Source organism: Galleria mellonella, unplaced genomic scaffold (assembly GCF_026898425.1).
Source record: "Galleria mellonella isolate WM207_F2 unplaced genomic scaffold, CSIRO_AGI_GalMel_v1 utg172, whole genome shotgun sequence".
Classification (NCBI taxonomy): Eukaryota; Metazoa; Arthropoda; class Insecta; order Lepidoptera; family Pyralidae; genus Galleria; species Galleria mellonella.
In genome coordinates, this window is record NW_026442015.1 from 2,119,666 (window position 1) to 2,138,413 (window position 18,748).

Here is an 18,748-nt window from a genome sequence, read left to right on the forward strand (position 1 = left end):
ATTTGTTAATGCACCTATTGCAATGAATAAAACCTTAGAAATATACTGAACCGTTAATTGATAAATAAATGCCAAATAATAGATAGGTAATTATAAATTATGTATAAAAATGTTGCATGCCAAACTGGCTGAATGTGCAACCTACTTATTATCATTAATTCCATCCCATTATGTACTACATTCACAGCAAGTAAATATTATTTCATTTCATTTCATTCCATGTCTATGTTCATGCGAACAGCGCTATTAAAAAAATTGTTTATTAACAGATTTAACAATTTTTAATTTAGTACTGCACGTATTGTTTTAATTGGCCGTCCTATCATTTTTATCTTAATTTCTTTTTTTTTAATTAAGTATATAAGAACTTTTTTATTTGTATATATAATCAGTTGAGAGTCAGGTTCGAATTGATATATACGTCTCTATCAACCTCGTCGTGTCAATTCAAGCCGTAAAAAAGAATTTAACGTCATTTTTTATAATTAATATTTATTGTTGAACTATATATAGACTTATGGGTAATAATAATATGTGTGTATTAACAAGGACTCTCACTGGACACTGCAAGCTAAACAAGCACATGATTACGATGTGCAATTTCAACTTTATAGCATCTCAAAATGTAAATTTATAATTTTAAAAGGCTATTTTAAATTTGATCTCATTAAAACGGCCACACAGTAGTCTAATGTGGAATGCTCTCGCTCAGCGGTGAACAGAAGTAGATATATTGCGAGGACCTTAATCGCGAAGGAGAGCCTCATCGATGATCCACTGTCATTGTAAAAATCACGACCACTCTGTCAAGAGTGTACGACTGAAGAGAGATTTTAAATAATTGAGTTTTTGTCAGAAATATACCAATCTCATAACTGTATCGGAAAACAAATTGGTGACAAAATTACATCAGCAGGAAAAAGATTTAAAAATAAAGATGGAATTCTTTTTAACTTTATTAAATTTTAACAATTTTTTTATTATTATTATAATTTTTACCTGCGACTTCATCCTCATCATCGAGAGTAATTGATGATTGGACAAGATAGGAAATAGCATATGTTCACCCGATATGTTTCATGCATACTAATTGATTGAGCAATTAAGGCGCTAAGAGGTTACAAATAAACTCACTTACATACTTATGCTATTTATAATATTAAGTATGGCTGTCTTAACAAATTGTGAGTAACAGAACTTAATATTTTTTATTAATATAAAAATTAATTTTTATTTGATTAAAAATATTACGCAGCATATATTAAATAATACTTAAATACATAAATAATAGCTAAAAGACAACGTATTAATAAAAGGCATGTTTGTAATAATGATTTAAAATTATTTTGAAGAAAATTTTGCTGAAAAAACCATTTGTTTTTCAAAATTTTTTGAATTAATAAATGAACATTCAAAGACACGGAACCCTAAAATAAAACCCATGACAACCTCAACAAATCAGGTTTTCTAATATGAACCAATCAATATGAACTGTTCGCGATGGCACGGTTCTTTGATGATGTAACTCTGCCTACATATTCGTGCATAACTGCAACCGGTCTATACGACAGTGATGTACTTCATACGTATCGATAGTCCAACTATCGTAAGATATAATAGATATCGATAAAATATTATACATAGAAATACATAGTTTTGTTTGTGTACGAGAATATACATATATTTAGACAAAGTAACGGTTAATAATTAATAAATCTATTTTATTATTCAATAAAAAAATATTTATATAAGAAAATATTTATTATATATTTGAGCCATATGTATATCTGAATTTTGATAAACATGTTTTTTACATAAAGAAAATGTCTGTGAAAGTATTCGTAGAAATAAAGTAAATGAGGGGAAAATAAATATTTAAGTGTCTTTACTTAAATTTCTAAATAAAACAAAGTGGACTTTTATCGATATTAATATACTATGTCATTACATATAACTATAATTCGGCAACATCATAATATTATTGGTACAAAAGCATTTTTGTGATAAAATCGTTATTTCATCGATATTACTTCAGACATTTTGAAGTGATTGGAACATTCATATCGATATTCGTATGCATTGACAATGCATTGCATTGCCCACCCAATGCATTGATATACTAATTTACTTGAATATAATATTAATTTAATTTTTGCTGTATGAAACAAAAGGGAATAAGTATTTAATAATCCGAAACATAGCTATGTATATTTATTTATTCAGAATATCTACAGTATGTTTTAATGTACAATTTGTATAATATAAAACTTAAAGCATTATTCATTAATATGTATAATGCTCTAAGTACATTATACATTAATATGTGTATATATTTATGAAACTTGACGTTTCCCCAAATTACTTGAACGGAAATCATGAAAAATACGAAATGTAAAACGAAATCAGAAAGAATTCGTAGAAATCTAATATCTTGGTTAGTGGAATTGAGTTTATGTGGAATATAAATTGTATACATACATTAGTCTCAGTCACATTTATGTGTAAATAGAAATATGTATAAAATTTTAAGAGAACAAATAAGTCCCAAATATTTATATGAATTAATGAATTTATTTTAATAATCCAAAATACTAACATATACTTAGACTGCAAGTAATAACGATTATAAAAATTAAAAAAAACAGTTTACATTTTAAAAAAAAAATTATATATATGGTAAAAATGTAGTTGAAATCGGTCAATGTTATGTAAATGAAAAAGGATAACAATTCAGCTTAAAGTTCATGCAGGAGCAGAAACTTTCATTTTCTATTAGCACCTCATCACCTAGCCCGGTCCATCAAAATCATAAAATAACATTTAGAGTAATTTAATATACAAACATGCGCAAAACAATATGTAAAAAGCAGAAATAATCAGTAAAAACAACAATAACAAAAGAAAAACAAGAACAAAAAAGTTTTCGACCCTATGTATAGAATAAAACAAGTATCCAAGCCTTATTATTATTACACATATTAGGTATATATCAAATACAACATTTACAACATAAAAATTCATAGACCGCCTAAATATAAACTATCGATATCGATATTACGATGGTGCATGCCACTAGCACGGCGTAATGAAGCACGTCTACTTTCACCGCCCTCCACTAATACTGTCTACGCACGTTTCCTAGTTAACTACAATATTTGCAAAATATTGTAGATATATAAGAGATTTCGTTATACCAAACTTGTTTCCCGTATCTTTACACGAGTGAGTTTATTACGCTACTGGAAATGGCTAACAAGCTGGTTGCTTAAGTGTTGGTGGTAACACTCACTGTACATACGAACAGTACAAAGAACATCTGACAGTATACTGTGCTGCCAATGACACCCCATATGATGTTTTATTAATTCGAGGTAGTAAGGTATTGTGTATCTTGTATCAGGTATTGCGTTGGCTACCAAACCGAAACGTATTTCCACGCCTCGTCAGATATTTATGACGTCACGATGCATTACAATGATGATTATGATATGGATTGATTATGATGATATAATTACAGTTATTTTAAGAGATTTTGTATATAAATTTAATAAATTTACCGAAACTATTAACACGAGTTGTATTTAAAAAAAAATACTTTTTTTATTTGTGTTATAGAAAAAATAGTATGTTTTAAAATGAATTGAATAATTGCCTATGTTTATAACATAAGCATTTATTAATATTATTTATATATTTTGCTACATTGTCAAATAATTTAAAAGGTAAGTAAAACAATAAAAATAAAATAACATGGCTAGTGTTTGTCATTTGCACGGAAGTGTATACAAATGTTAGAGAGGCGTTAATTTTGTGTTATTGCCAAGTTTCATTTTTGGCGCGCTTCTAACTTTTTTTTCTTTAACAACAATTAAACTACAGCATTCTATGACATGTTCTGGTCATGTGGTCCTACCATAAAACAGGCCACAGCTTCCTGTCGTAAAAGGTAATTAAGTGAACTTAATGTTAGAATAGTGGACAACAGCGTTATCTTCTATACTTATAATAAATCTGTAGAGAGGTCAATTCTGTACATGAAATATATTTCCAAAATAACTATCAGGGGGTGATTAGTGATCGATACTGATGCCAAAAATGCAATCAGTAAAATTTTTGTCTGTCTGTCTGTATGTTTGTTATAGAAACAAAAACTACTCGACGGATTTTAACGAAACATGGTACAATTATTCTTCATACTCCTGGGCAGGTTATAGTATACTTTTCATCACGCTACGATCAATAGGAGCAGAGCAGTGAAGGGAAATGTTAGGAAAACGGAAGAAATTACTCCATTTTTAAGCTTCCGTCGCGTGTACAGACTTAATGGCCACTTTTTAAAATGTAAAAATGTCCACCCGTGCGAAGTTGGGACGGACCGCTAGTTCTTAAATAATTTATAAAAGTCTAACTGCGGTTATCAACCCGCCTGCAAAGCGTGGCAACTACTAGCAAAATTCCCCATATGTGGAAAGACAGTTAATGACTGAAAGGAAAATTCTATGCCAGTTTCTATAAATATTACTTTACAGAAGATAAAAATTTCAAACCTAACAACATTATATGTATATTTTATGGCACTTGTTTAAGATTTATATAAACAATGAAAAAAACTCTTTTCGCAAATCGGCGCCTTTTTTAATAAATGAAAATTAAATATAATAGTAAATACTGGCATTAGTTTACACTTGCAAGAGATCAGTGATGAATGATAGGTGACGATGAATTCAGGTCAGTATGCTCATCATAATGAATTTAACAGGAATTAACTGTGATGGTTTCAAGGGTATCGCGTGGAGGTTAATCTTATAGGGCAGGAGTCGGCAACTTTTTGGAAGTAAAAGTCCACTTAGTGACAAAAAAAAATTAAATCTAGGCGGGCCGCACCTATCCATAATTTCGATAATTAATTCCTATATCATGTAGAGATAGATATTATAGTATAAGTGGTAATAAAGACGCTAAAACATTTGTTTGAAAAATGAGGACAAACAATTATAAATTTACACGAGAATTTCAAAGAAGACAATTATACTTATTATATATATATATATATATATATATATATATATATATATATATATATATATATATATATATATATATATATATATATATATATATATATATATATTGTTTAAGTAGTTTTGTACATGAAAGTCTTATAAACTTAAAATTTAGGTTTATAAGGCTGTTATTTACAAAACGGGCCACAAGGGTGTGGGCCGCAGGCCTCTTACGACCCGCAGCCTACTGCTTGCCGATCGCTATTATAGGGTATTATCAGCAATGAGGCCGTTAGCTCCCTACACCACAGCTAATATAATATTACGCTATACTATATTAGCAACTTTGGGGAAAACCTAAGTCGGAGCATTGCACCCCGAAGGCATATGACCTATTACACAGAACGATGTTACAGAATAAATCACGTGTCCATACATCAAACTAGAAGCAGGTCAAACGCATGTTACGTGAAAGCACAAAATCATTAACCTTGTTGCAAGATCCGGATCACCGCGTTGTTTTAGAAATGCGATAGGTATTTCGATACTAAAATTATACAATATGCTCAATCTGGGTTGGTGATCCTCGATAATTTATGTTAATGATAATTATGAATTTATGTTTTATAAGAAACGGGAATTATGTGATAAATTCGCTTACGTTATCTCGACGTTACAACCAAGTTATACCAGTATGTGCAACTGCGATTCGTTGGCAAATATGCGTATGAGTCTACTGGGAACAGCTTATCCAGAGCCAGGGCACTACAGATATCTTAAACTGCAGGATATTGTTAAAATAACACATAGGATCTATGAAATGATGGTATGAAAGCAGGGTGAAACACAAAAGGTCCCGATAGGTCGACGTGCAACGACTTAGCTGACCCCATATGCGAAAATAAGTTACACCAGTAAATGCCTTTAAACCATGCTACGCGAAAGTCTAAAAGTTTATACCTAGATATGTTCATTCTATCTATATTTTTACTTATTAAATAGCTGTTATATGGGATTAATTATTAATTATATCAAAAACATTTACAAGTTACAGGAAATAATCATAACCGGTAAAAAACCCAACAGTACTTTCCAAAATACGGTATCGCGATTGTCTGAAAATCTATAGCTGTTCGTGGATACATTTTATGAAGGACACGAGATTTGTTAACCAGTATATATTTTTTAAAGTTAGACTATCTAAAAAAATAATTGTCAGAATAGACTTCTATTTTGCTACATTATTAAATTATATGCACCAAGGAGTCGCAAAGGACATTTAAAATAAATTTTAGGGCGTAAACTAGCACAAGTTCTCTTCGTTACCAGCGACAGACTATGCATAAAATATCCTCATCTTACCTATTTTTTGCTGTTAAACAGCTTAGTTGCATGCTGTGTACCTACTGGATTGAAAGGTAAAATAACTATTCGGTAGTTTATATTACTGTGACGAAAGACCGTCATCTTTAGGGTCCACAACGCGCAATTGATGCTTCTGGTGTTGCAACCGTTCACGGACTCAAAAAACTTCCATCGCCCGTTGTAATTTCCCAACAGTAGGAGTACTAACTTGTATACTTTTTATAATACAGTAAATACCAAATTCAATGTAGTCATTGTGCACTCACTGTAATAAAATGATTGCCAACAATATAATTGTTAATGAGGCCTGAAGTATTAGTGCAATTCCACTTAGAAGTCGGTATTTACAATGCATGTGTATATTATAATCAATTTTTTCTCTTAGGCAAAGCAACCATTAGTGTTTAGGTGTTTCACACCAACTTGCAACATGATGTGGCATACCTGCGGATTTTTTTTTATAGTAAAGCTGTTCACACTACAATTTAAAGTAATTCGTATACGTTTTAAATGGAGTAATATTTTTTTTATACAACTGAGGTAGCAAACAAGTGTACGGCCCACCTGATGATAAGCAGTTACAGTAACCTATAAACGCCTGCAATACCGGGGTTAATACGCACCCGTTGCCTAGATTTAAGAAACCTTTTTTTTTAAGAATCCCATACTTTAGTCTCTTGAAAAAGCCTCGACAGAGACGTCGTTTCGTAACCTGAGCGTTCGCGGGAGGAAATGTCTCTGAAACCGCGCTGTACGCGACTATCTAGGTTCTAAGATACGGAGATAAACTCCTTGTTAATAGCGAGCTATTCGGTTGATTTGGAACAATTCTCAAAAATATTGAGGCTTAATTGGCTAAAAAATCCGTAAAAATCACTTGGGCAATTCATACTATGGTCTAAGATATGACGACCTTTTCGTAGGTCAATATTTAAGACATACGCAGTCATGTCTTAAGTCCTGTGTCCTAACCTTCATTCTTTTAATTACTCATATTATTTTATTCTGTTTTTTACGTATGTGCAGGAAATAATAAACATATTTAAATATTTCCGCCGTTTCACCGGCATGAATCAGTATAAATCCTATATACTAAGGTAGAATGTAACTTAGCTTTGTACTAAATTTAATTCAGATCGGAATAGTAAGTTTTACGTAAAAAGGTAATAAGGTAAATTGCAAACTTTTGCAATTTACTATATTATTTATCATTTAATAAATATATGCCCTATATATATATGTTCTATGGAAATTTATCTCAGACTTTAGTACTTTAATTAGCTAGTTCGTTAGTTATAAATAATCTTAGTCCATTTTGAGTTAATAGTATCAAATCATGTGAGTCTTGCCTTATTTGAAGTCATACCTCAGGCATTTTCTCCTCAAAAGAGATCACAGCCAAGCTATTGAATTCGCACAGCTGTACATGTTCTGGTTAAAAGGGTGGAATTATTCGACATTCAAGATCTTTGTCATTAAGCGGAAGAATCTACATTGAATTGGCTCTAAATAAATAAAGGTAGAAAAATCTATCCCGATTTTCTTGATTCTTTCTACAATCGCTAAAATGTACTGTACTCCTGTTTTAGTCATTAATCACAATTAAGGCAACACCAGTTTTTTTAACGCTGTCTTTTTTATTTTTTGATACAAATGTCATTGTACCATATTATGACGAAACTGAAATGCAACCGCAAAAAGTCAAAACCTTTATAAGTATTCTTCCAGTACAAGTTTCTGTATTCGCTGAAACAAATTGGTTAATGGAGAAAGTAAGTACTCAAGGCCGCACATACTAACTGGTTCAATGTTACGAAACTGATTGATGCAAATAAAAAAGGTACAATGCGAGGCGTTCATAATTTGGGGGTTCTGTACAATATTTATCAAAGTATATTATAAATCTCTAACACTGATTAATTGAATGACTGACAGCTGACTGATAGATAACTGACAGTTTGACAAATAGGTGTACCGACAAGTAAAAAACTTTATACAAGTTTATCTTAATAATGTAGGTAAACAAAAAGAAATTTCACCAATTATTATTAAATTATAAGTTTATATGTGTTAAAATACATTAATGTACGAGTAAATGTAAAAAAATATCTTTACTTAATTTAAAAGTGTTCGTATTTTGGAAGGCATATAAAGTCGTCGTAGAGTTAAAGTTACATCTGAGGCTCTCCGATAATCCGATAATGAAGAAGATTTTACCACTAGAGAGCGTTCACTAGAGAGCGCTTACAGTAGTAGGAGTAAGGAGTAGGAACACATACCTCAGATGCGAGCATGTGTCTACTTAATACATTTATCATTTAAAATTCCAACATAATACATACCTTCAATCAATCTAGGGACATCGAATCTTGTCGAATGGATTGACAGACATACGGACATCAATGTCCTCTAATTGACAAAATATAATAAAAATTCCATTTCTATATTTTAAATAACAGAACCCTAAAACAGTCTATTATTTTCTTATACCAACTTTATATTACATTATTATTAGAGAAAGATATAATTTGAAAAAGTAATGACTGTATAAAACTATTATATTGTTTAAATTTACGGGTATAAAACATGATAATAATTATTTTAATCATTGGATTGTATGTATATTTTTTCTATTCTAATTTAAAAGATAGACGTGCTGTGTTGGTATGAGGGGCTCAAATTTGTGTTGTTTTTCAACCCATGTTTCTACAATGAAAATGTTCAGTTCGCTACTAGAACCCTTAAAATTATATTTAAGTTAAATAATCCTAAAAATTATAATCCTAAAAAATATATATATTTCCTTTTTTTATGCATAATAACATAGAATGGCAAACAAGCTGACGACTTACCTGATGGAAAGTGGTAACCATCGCCTGTAGACATGAACAGTACCAAGAACATAACAGAGTATACTGTTTCGTCCATGATACCCCCCATGAGTTGCCATTCCTGAGGATCAAGGTATCATTCCTCTATACCCTGTAAATTCACTGCCATATCCCATTCTACAAACCGAAACACAGCCATGCAAACACAACTGCTTCACGGTAGAAACATGAATGGGACAGAGGTGCTCAAGCAAACGACTTTTGTACAACGTCTCCCTCTGGTAATCTTAAAAATTAAAATTTTTATTTAACTATGTATAGAAATTGTTTTCCATGATAATGGGAGACAATGGGTTCAAAGCTGTTGAAAGCGCTGTGAACTGCTAATATTATATAACTTGGCAAACTCCTATCCTGCTAATATTTCAAATGTGAAAGTTTGTAAAGATTGTGTTGCTCAATCAAGTTCAGCCGTTCGTGTTCATGATTTCTATGAACTTGGTAATACTTTTTATATTAATACATATAAGGAAAGTTGCGAGATAAATACATAACATATATATATAATCCCAATTTTTTTAATTATCTAGACTGTAATTCAATTTTCGTTAATTACATATATGTGGTAGCTTCTTATTAGCTTATTGTTATCATTTATAGTTAGTTATTAATTTATTACAGCTGTAAGCTTATGAACTATGCAACAGACATAGAGGAGAATGGAAACAAGTGACCCTATTGCTGAAAATATATCCTGTCAGGTTGACCTACACACCATACGCTCGGGGAAACCATCATGGTTAGTTTATAATGATATGATGTTCCGCCAGCGTATATCAATATCACAGACAGTCATTTTATTATTATTCACTATGAGTTAAGTTAAAATAAAACATATCCGTCATATTTCATTCAGTCTGTTTAACTGTTTAAACATGATTGAGTACAAACATAAAAACATCTTTACAAACTTTCACATATATAACATGAATGGGATTTAATAAAAAATTACAACGTACAAAACTTGAAATTTTGAAGGGAGATGTAGTGACGTGGGCAGCAACCTGTATACGAGTTCCGCGTAATTTTACTTCAGTGATGCAAAATAATTATTTTGTTTATTGCATTTCCCTGTGTCGCTATACGTAATGCATAACAATATAAGAACAAGGAAAAGATGCAGAGTTAAGTTCATTTTAAAAAATACATATGTTTTTGTTATATTTGAAGTCATTACTTTAATTATAGCAACGAGGATTTAGACAAATTATTAGATAACTGCACAGAGCTTAGTGTTAAATATTCGGCACTCAAAATTAAGTGCCGAACATTTAGAGACGACGCAAAACCTGCGTGAACAAAATGACAATAGGAAATTGATAGCTAATATAGTTGTGGAATTTCTTATAGTAATAGTGGTGGTGAATCTTCGAGTGTTGGCAGTTACATGCATACTAATGGTAGTGGAATTAAACAAACTTTTTTTATACCACTGAGGTGGCAAACACGCATACGACCCACCTGATGGTAAGCGGTTACCGTAGCCTATGAACGCCTGCAATACCAGAGGTATAACGCGCGCATTGCCGACCCTGAAGAAACCTCTTTAGCCCCCTTTTGAAGAACAAACGTGCTGTAGTCTCTTGGGAAAACCTCGGCAGGAAGCTCACTCTATAACCTGAGTGTAATAAATAATAATAGTTAAAAAAATAATTGTAATCAAATAATTCGTGAGCCGTTGCTGATTTATTTTTGTGGAACAAATTAATTCCACTTGTAAATAATTTCACACACCCGCTTCATTCTAAATTAATATATTTTATATGTAATGTTTTTACGAAACAAACGTACCTAATACAAAAGACGAGCGTTTATCGCTGTACGTGTATTAACAATTAAAGTAGATTTCATTTTGCTCAGCCAAATGTACTTGTTTATGTTTATTTTTATTACGGCTTGTTCTTTTTAATACTTTAAGAGACGAATAAAAGTTGCATTATCGCATACAAATGATCATGATTCAAATAATTACACTTAGATTATAGTACGCGTACTTACGCCTTCTTTTTATTCCAATATCTATATAAGGATCGAATCCGCGACCCTGTGAAACTTTGCGACTTTTACCGGCTACACTAAGTGGGTCGTTCAACCCGTACCAAATGTATTTGCGTTACATACAATTAATACACAATATATCGATGCAATCGCGTAAATTGAGTCAGAATTCATGTTCCAATACACATTTGTTACTTTATTGGCAAACGAACGCAAATACAATACGACGAATTTATTAAATGCCTTATTCAGCTAAAAAGGGCGGTTTTATGTCTTGCTGAGAAAGGAGATTATATTTATAAGATTTTTAAAGAATTTAATAAGTCTTATCGTAGTGAATTTTTTTTATACCACTGAGGTGGCAAACAAGCATATGGCCCACCTGATGGTAAGCAGTTACAGTAGCTTATGAACGCCTGCAATACCAGAGGTATTACGCGCGCGTTGCTGACCCTGAAGAAACCTCTTTACCCTTTTGAAGAACCCCGTGCTGTAGTCTCTTGGGAAAACCTCGGCAGGGTTGGCAATACGCTGGAGGATTTTATTTTACCACCACAGTGTAATTTGTGACTGAATATACTGTTCATAGGCGACTACTAATTTCTATCTGGTTGTATGGTATTTCCATGTTGCACAAATATCTGATGGAATAACCCAGGACACCCAAACGTCACTCAGAAAATTTCGTTTCCTAGTAATAATTAAATTAATAGTACCAACCGAGATTCAAACCCGCAACAAAGTAATAAAATGCTTACCACCCCGCTACGGAAGTAATTCTGTTAATTTAATTGTGTTATTATTATAAATGCGACAGTTTGTAAGGATGAATGGATGGATATTCGTTACTCTTTCATGTAAAAACTACCGAACGGATTTGAATGAAATTTGGTATACGGATAGGTTATATCTTAACTTAGCACATACTTTACGTACTGATTCACGTGGGCAAAGCCATAGAATTCAGCTAGTGAGTAGATATTTAAATTTCCATTCCATTAGTAAATCAGTATTATGTAAACAATGTGACCATTACAAATCTCGGCCAATATATTGATGTTTCATCAGTTCCTATCATTTGACACAACTCATGTCAATATTCACGGCTATGGCGGATTGTACCGCGATTACTCAAGTAGGGTCAATGTGACATAATTGTTGAAAAAGCCCTCAAACTGTTTATCCATCTATGCATAAGCGTTTGTAATATACGATTGAATATTTCGCGAGGACACGTCGCGACTTCCGACTTTAAAATACAAACGATAAACATGAATTGTCAATTTTTTCTTAGTATTTTTCTTTATATTGTTTGGCTTTCACATCTTATTAATGTTCACAATTAAGCAGTGAAAGTTAATTGCCATAAGTTTATTTCTCATTATTGGCATAAAAAAATAAACCAATCATGAGCCAAGTTATTAGGAAGCGTAACTGCTCTTCGATTATCATTTTCTAGTAAAAACATTATATTCTTGGTTTAAGCACCTATTCTTATATGTATGTATTTTTAGTATCTACATATATAATTATAATTATAAATAGAATCTATATATAATTATAATTTATATATTAAAATAATTTCGGTTATGATTTTATGATTTTCAATAGAGTTCTGTATACAAATGAGCCTAAGTTTAAGCCTTTAAGTGTGATTGAGAAACTATCAAACATTATTACAAATTTTCACATTTAGGTTTTATTATAAGGTTTTACCTTGTAGTAGACTCGACATTTAAAGAAAACCGTAATGTTCCTTCCTACAACTCACATTTTAACGGCGTAGCGTATAATATCCGATCGTATGTTTCCAAAGTATTACAGAACCCTATTACGTGAACTTAATATCAGTGAAAGCCAAGCCGTTATACTGGACAGACTGTGAGCGCGACGGTGCAAAAAAATGATACAGTGATATTTTATATTTGTTTTTTTTTTTTACCGCGCGGGTGCTGGTTGTTTCCCAATATTAAGGGTGAGTTATATTTTTTTTATTTCATATAATATAAAAATAATAATTTAAAAATGTATTCCTTCGGATATGAAATGTAATATAGATAAATTAGAACATGGGATTTTTACTATATTGTGTTCCTCTTTTTTACCCATAAATATTTGTCCATAAATATAATGAATTCGATTACATTATTCGTTTATTAATTATTATTATTATTAATACATCATTCGATACAAGAAAATAATTTTTCTTTAGTATTTACAGACCGTTTTGTCCGTATTTCTGTTAATATTGTATTTTTTTGTATGAAAAGATGTTTCAAATTTGTTCATATTATTATATATACATAGTTAAAACTTTCAGACTTATTCGTCGTTGTTCTGTAAAAATAAATTCTTTTTCTTTCTCTAAAAACTAATTGTATACTAATTCAGCATACATTTAGTTTTTTTTAGTGTAAACTAATTCAGTCCATAAATTTTCAATTCATGTAATGTACAATTTTAATTTATTTTTTATTTCTGTTCATAGATATATAATTTTATACTTTCAACCCGAGCTATACAATCAGCAAGCGTTTAAATTTTAAAAACTTTAAAAAATATATGTAAAATGAGATAATTTGAAGGGTGCGGTATAAAGTTTATCATTCAGATATAAAATTAATTATTTCTACTTTTCACGTCAAAATAAAAAAATAATATACATACATATACATATATATTTGTGAACAAAATTACAATAAAATGTGCAAAAAACCATTAGATGGCAGGTATCTATTTCAATTTTTATATAACCAAATGTTATGTATTTAATTTACATAATGCTTAACATAATTACTGATTATATTTTATTATCTATTATTATATGCATATCATTAATATATTCTTATAATTATCAGAATATAAAAAAAAATCCTTAAAACATCAAAATATATTTTTATATAAGGTAAAAAGAATAAATATGTTATATTATTGGTTATCACCTATTATACTCGTATATAATTTATAAAATTGTAAAAGTATATCTAAATACAAGTCACATTTAAAATTAAATAATAATAATATGAGCTCGATTCGCAGTTTGTTAATTTTTATTTATCAAAAGAAAGAGAAGAAATTAAAAACACATGTGTCCTGTTAAAAACTAACTATTCAAAAATAAATTATAGTGTCACCGGAATGATTTAATGATTCTAACTCCATGCATCCAAATTTGTTCAGGCATCTGTCAGTTATGATGGAATAAAGAAACTAACATATATACGTGAAGCCTTAAAAGTATTATGAGTACACACTTTTTTGTGCAATCTTGTAAATAAATAAAACTATATAATAGTTTTAACTTTATATCTGTCCGCAACATCGTAACTATCTGGCAAAAAGACCTATTTCAATACAGTACTTTTTTTTATTTATCAATCAATTTTAAAAAGAAGGATCTCAATTACGTCGTATTTTTTTTTATTTATAATTCCGACAGTTGTACAATTAATATGGATTTTTATCCATTGGATCATATTGAATCTAAAAGCATATACAGATTAATCCTATAGGAATTTCATCAAAATCGGTTAAGTATTTTAGTTTTTAAATATAATTTACTGGTATTATCATAACTAAAATCGATTTTTTTTTATAAAACATAATTTAATTACAACCTCTAATGTTTTTTTAATATATTTTTTTACAATTTTTTTTATTGTAATATAGTGATATATTTAAGTTTAGTACTTAAAACAGAAAAAGCTGAAAACAAAGCAATACGAACAAACATATTTTTCTATTCATCGTATCATCAAATCAGCCATTGACTGTCCTCTAATGAATATAGGCCTCCCCTTATTGGGGCGTTTCGCTAGTAATTGCTATGCTTGGCAAGCGCTTTAGCAACCGCAGTTAGGTTTTGGTGGTATTTAAAGAAGGACGCTGCTGTCCATCCCTCGACCACTTTCTATTGATTTGTTACAATGTTGCTTTAAATTACAATCCTCATTATTGACTCAATATTTTCTCATCACATCTCTATTTGTATTTAACCAATTTTTACTTCTATTTGTCTAATTTACTTGACTTTAGTATGCTATATCATCAGATACCACCGCAGTAATAAAACAATTTCGTCTGTATGATCAGGGTTGACCTAAATATACGTGGTGATAATCGCTATGGAGTATTACAGTTCTCATTGGCTCGCAGTAGTTGTAGTTGATCATTCTTCTTCGCTTGAGAGGCATATTAAAGACTATTGCTTGTTGATACTGTTGTTTGACCGGGTGCCATTCGCCTTTTATATCAGCTGAACAAGGATCTTGAAAGTTCTTAACGGTTTGCGATGAGTTATAGTAGGTACTAGAAAGTTCGAAAACTTTATACTTTTTGCCTTTGAATGAAACAATGACTTGCATTGACACTCTTCGCTGCTATTCGACTCCCATTTTCTGCAAAAGAAGTAAATTTCCAAGCCTAAGCTATTCCACTAATCCCAGTAGTCTTTTATAACTGAACCGAATTTTAAAACATCAAATCGTTGAGAAATAAGTCCATTCTGCATCCAATCTAGAATTGAATTTAAATCATGGTCTTCTTCTTGTGCTTTCCTTATTCTAGTCCAGTCGTCTAGAACTAGTGACAGACGTGCATTTAAATTTATTTCATTATAAATTTTCTGATCTACACTAATGTAGTCTCTTTCAAGCAATATAACGAGCATTATTAAGAACCTTGAAGAAATACTTCTTGACCGTTGAATCGTAGAAGTTCCCTTGCAATATTCACGACATATCTACTATTCTTTAAAATGTCTAGTCCCAATATAGCCATTTGTGATATTATCAGGACCATGTATTGGCCACCAATTCTTAAATTTTTTTTATACAACTTAGAATGGCAAACAAACTGACGGCACACCTGATGGAAAGTAGTAACCGTCGCCTTTAGACATGAGCAGTACCATGGACATAATAGAGTCTCTTTCGTCCATAATACCCCCATGTGTTGCCATTCCTGAGGACTCAGGTGTTATTCCTTTATACCCTGTAACCAAGAACAGTAACTGGCCGACCCGTTGCTGTTTTTAATTGATACGATAGAGGTCGCTTCTCTCACATTATGGAACGTTTTAGCAACTTAGGTCTTACTAGCATGTATGTTGCCCATAATGTGATCCATAATGCAACTGCAAGGTTTGCCATTTAAAATACCCTTATCAGAGTATTCCCGTTGCGGACTTGCGTCATGATTTTGATCGAGGGCTTATGGTGCTCAGCCGACATCCTTCTCCTTTTGATCTAGGAAGAGTTTAGCCTAATATGCTCCTTTTCTTCAAAGCCATAGCATGTAAAGCCGTCTCTGGATCTTGTTATATGCTTATGACTTCTCGAAGTTTATTAGCTCTAAAATCCTTTTTGATGGCTTCTGCTTCTAAGGCATGTATTAGAAAACTCTTCAGCATCAAATCGCAACAGAACTCTTATTTCTTGTTTTCGTATACCGTTGATAAATATCTTAACAACCTACAGTCGTCTTGATAAGAATTTAAAAAATATTGTTAATATCTATGGTTTTATGATAGCGTAGATATTCTTTTGTTCTTATAGAAATTTAGATCTGTTTTTCTCCATAAATACCTTAATTGAAAAATTACGAATAACATGATACGATGCGCTTTATTTTTTCCACGAAATAAGAGAGGAATAAAAAGTTGACAAGACATTTTATTAGATTCCTCCCTCCAATACATGCTACAAATGCTTACAAATTGTATGGTCTTTAGATATAGGGAGCTCTTAAAGTAATATTTATTTATTATACTATGGAATATAAAAGTTGTTGTAAAGATTTTGCACCATTTAATTTCCATTGTTACCTTAATTTAAAATTATATTAATGTAAAGGTATGTTGTGGGTCTGTAATTTTATATCTATAATTATATTACTCTAGCTATTTCGTACGCTTGGAATTCAGAAGTAAGAAAGACATTTAAATAGACTTTTTCTAGATGAAACAAGATAAAACATACACCAGATTTTATATTAGTGCTTTAAAATACAACTATAAAAACTACATCCAGTTTGGCGCCGTTGTGTTATATCGAAACAAATATCGCCTTATTACAATTGTATTATATTATACGCCATTGTATTATAATATAAGACAATAAATATATAAACATAGAACCAGTCACAGAGAGAATTAACAGATTTGTCTCGAGATATACTAGACTTTGGTGTCTGATTTGTTTACAACTAGACGCGAATAGTCACTATCGGAAATAAAAAAATTCTTATAATTTTTCGAACATTCTTTACTTGGGATAAATATTTAGATTCACTGATAGAATACTTCTTTATTAAGATGCTAATGTTTTCTATATCACCCTGTAGATACGACATAATTTCCATCAAATCTTTTTTACCATTAATAGAGTGTAAACAAGCCATCACAATATTTTAAATTTCGTAACGTAACATCTTAAATGGTGTATATTGCAAAATTGATAGTTAAAGCTTTGGAAACTCATCATCTTAATATCATTAAGAGAAGGTTGTTGAAATACTTTTACATATTAAGAGTGGAAATAAACTGAGCCTACTAATATATTAGAAAATAATCTATGCATATTTCAATGTAAAATAAACCCGTACAAAAGACAGAACATTTTCTTGTTGTGTAATTAAATTTTTCTTGATGTGAATAAAGTAAGACTTAAAATTTATTCTTACTGAGGATTCAGTCATTTTAAAGTAAATAACATTTAGGATCCTAAACATATTAGTGTTTTTTCAATACCGACACCTGTATCCTCTATTATTTCAAAGCATTTAATTCGCCTATGTTTAGCAGTGGTCAATATATGGCTTGTACGATACTGAAACTGTCAGTAGGAAAGCTTTCAGATCTCTTTTGCTCTTCTTTTGCTCTCTTGCCGATATTTGTTATCTGAATCTTACGAAAGACCAGCTTAACAAACTTGAGTGTCATTAAAACGTTTCTATTTGGTTTATTTTCGGTCGGGTTTCGCGCTAAGCTCAAATGGCTTTCTATTCGTTTTAAAAAAATATAATGAAATCTACTAAATTTCCTCCGTATCTCTTTTATATTTTCGTTGTGAAAAAGAATGTAACAGAATTTCATATTGCACAATTTAAGTAAATTAATTATTTAAATAGTTAAGTGATTTATGTTTTTATTTTATTTATTATAATTTTATAATATTTTAAATAATATAATTATTATTTTTCCTATTATAAGTAGTACTAATAGGAATAAATTATATATACTTTAAAGTTCAAATTTTTTATTTGAGAGATATTTTTAAGAAAAATGCATAATTTTCCCCCATTGAAGCATATGAGGCTTCCACTTTCTATTCGTGTAAAATTTTACCTATCTATTTTTAGAGACACAAAAGTTCTTAATATTTAATCAGAAAACGACCTCTATTTTCCACTAAGCTGCACCTTGACACTTGAGCACGCTTATATGGTGGAACCAATATATAAGTTCTGACTACGCATAAGTAAACGCAGTAT

General features: G+C 30.7%; 1 protein-coding gene across 2 annotated transcripts in view; it reads left to right on the forward strand.

Annotated features, from left to right (window-relative positions):
* Positions 1-18,748, forward strand: part of LOC113514256 (putative fatty acyl-CoA reductase CG5065) — a 106,887-nt gene that overhangs the window by 76,625 nt on the left and 11,514 nt on the right. Inside the window, exon 1 of one of the 2 annotated variants that reach the window (XM_026898293.3) lies at positions 13,089-13,232. The exons of the other annotated variant lie outside the window; for it this stretch is intronic. The gene's annotated coding sequence lies outside the window, so the exon portion shown is untranslated. Of the gene's footprint in view, positions 1-13,088; positions 13,233-18,748 lie in introns of those variants that run through there. 2 annotated transcript variants of the gene reach the window in all.